The 2,451-nt window shown below is 53.3% G+C and overlaps 1 protein-coding gene across 2 annotated transcripts in view; it reads left to right on the top strand.

Moving 5' to 3' along the window:
* PLCG2 (phospholipase C gamma 2) overlaps window positions 1-2,451 on the top strand; it is a 148,804-nt gene that overhangs the window by 3,654 nt on the left and 142,699 nt on the right. The gene's annotated exons all lie outside the window — the stretch shown is intronic.

Genomic DNA, 2,451 nt, shown 5'->3' with positions numbered 1-2,451 from the left:
GCAGGAATTACATTAGACTCCAGTCCTCGTGGAGCCTACATTGTTGGATTAGGTACAAGCCGCGGGGAGCTTGACTTCCAGCACATTTGATGAGCTTTGCCATGTGACTGCAGGGCAAGTTACATCCACTTTCTGAGATCTAATTCTCTTATCTGCAGAATGGGAGTAATATTGGTATCCATGCACACGGTTACAGTTGGGAACGAGTAAATGAGTCGATACATCAGAGGGTCGAACATGATGTACAGCACAGGGTAAGCCCTGGACCAGTGGCAACTGCTGCTGTTATTTTTGCCATTGGTTGTTGATGACAAGTGGCGTCCAGCTTGTCCGGGGCAGCAGAGTCTTCCTTAGGTGTTTGGGCTTTTTCTGGAGAGCAGTAGGGATCCACCAAAGTGTTTGCAGAAGGATGATGTGAACACGTTTGCATTTTTGAACGTGCGCTGGCAAGCCTGTGTGATATGGCTGTGTCAGTAGTGTTTGTAAAGCAACAGAAAACCCAATTTGGGAGTAAAGGGCTTAGAAAAGGTGCTCCCCTGACCACTTAGAAAGAATAGGCCTTTGGGCCCTAGATGGGGACTCTCAGCACCGCATTTTCAGCCTCCTGACATAGGGGTGTCCTGGGGGGACCCCCACAGCTGTAGTGTTGCTTCAGGGGTCCTAGTTAGCGGGATCCTCCAGGTTACTGTGGCGTCTGCAAGGGGCAGGCAAACAGGAGGGAGCGCGAGCGTGTGGTTCTGGGGTAATTGGCAAGCAGCCTGTGACCTTTGGACAGGTGTCACAACACCCCTTGCAGGCCTGGGTGAAGGTAGACACCCAGGGGTCCCACTGTGCAAAGCAGTGAGTGGTTCTCAGCCGGGGCAATCCCATCTCCACCCATTCGGGGCATTTGGCAATGCCTGGAGATACTTTTAGTTGTGATTATTTACGGGGGGCTTCTGGCATCTAGTGGATTGAGGCCAGGGGTGCTGCTAAACACCTTACAAGGCACAGGACAGTCCCCGCCCCCGCCAAAACAAAATTATCCCGTATAAAGTGTCGGTGGTGCCAAGGTTAAGAAGCCCTGGTCTAAAGTCACGCGTTTGCTTTGCTTAGAACCATAAAATGGCACTGGGTGTATTTGGGTTTCTCTTTGCACCCTGTCATGACGGAGCTGTGTCATGCGTTCAGCCCATATTTGCTGTCATATTGGGTGCTAGATTCTGCTAAGAGAGAGGAGGAAGGATGGAGTCCCTGCCCTGGAGGGAACAGACGCAGCAACTGGGCATTGCAGGATCGTGTGGTCGGTGCACAGTGCGGGTCTGCGCTGGGTATTTGGCGAGGAAGGAAGGTTCTTTTCCCCCTCAGTGGGGATGGGGGGTGGTAGGAAATGGGGGGAGGCCTCACAGCAGAGGAGCTGCTTGTGTGGAGAGTTAAGGGAGGGGCTTGTCCGGTGGCCAGCAGGATGCCTGCCCTGAAGTGGGGTCAGTAGGTGCCATTGGATGCAAGTGCATAGATTTGTGGGTCAGCGATTTGGACAGGGCTTAGCTGGACGGTTCTTCTACTCTTTGTGGCCTGGACTGAGGTGGCATGTCACCTGGTCTGGAAGGTTCCAGAATCTTGACTCCAATGTCTGGTGCTGTGGTGGTGATGGCTGGAAGCCTGGGCTCAGCTGGAAATGTTGGCTGAGCACCTGCCGCGTGGCAGTCCCAGGGTAGCTGGACCTCTTACATGGTGCCTGGTGTACCCCCAGGGTGCGTGTTCCAAGAGTCCCAGGCAAAGCTGCTGGGCTTCTTATGACTTAGCCTGAGAACTCCCAGAAAGTCACGTGCTCAGGTCACCGGGGCCAGCTCAGGTTCAAAGCATTGGGGAATCTCCTCTTGGGGAGGGCGAGGCTTGCACGTCTAGGGTGGGAAAAAGTTGATGGCAGCTACCTTGGAGCCAAGTGACCATGAGAACAGCTGGACTTTGGATCCAGACTTGTAGCTCAACTCCCCGCTTGACCAAATACTAGGTGCTGCGTGATCCAAGGCAGGTTGTTGGACCTCTCTGTGCCTGTTTCCCTGTTGGTCAAGTGAAATGATAATAGTCCCTACCAATAAGATAAGGGTGAGAATCAAATGGATTTTATTATATGTACTTTTTTATTTTTAAAACTAGTTTTTAATAAATTTATTTATTTTTGGCTGCGTTGGGTCTTCAGTGCTGCGTGCGGGCTTTCTCTAGTCGCGGCGAGCAGGGGCTCCTCTTCATTGCAGGGCGCGGGCTTCTCATTGCGGTGGCTTCTCTTGTTGGGGAGCACGGGCTCTAGGCGTGCGAGCTTCAGTAGTTGTGGCGCGTGGGCTCAGTAGTTGTGGTGCACGGGCTTAGTTGCTCCGCGGCCATGTGGGATCTTCCCGGACCAGGGCTCAGACCCGTGTCCCCTGCATTGGCAGGCGGATTCTTAACCACTGCGCCACCAGGGGAAGTCCC

This window comes from Lipotes vexillifer, unplaced genomic scaffold (genome assembly GCF_000442215.2).
Source record: "Lipotes vexillifer unplaced genomic scaffold, Lipotes_vexillifer_v1.1 scaffold443, whole genome shotgun sequence".
Taxonomy (NCBI): Eukaryota; Metazoa; Chordata; class Mammalia; order Artiodactyla; family Lipotidae; genus Lipotes; species Lipotes vexillifer.
This window is presented reverse-complemented; position numbering and strand designations above follow the sequence as displayed.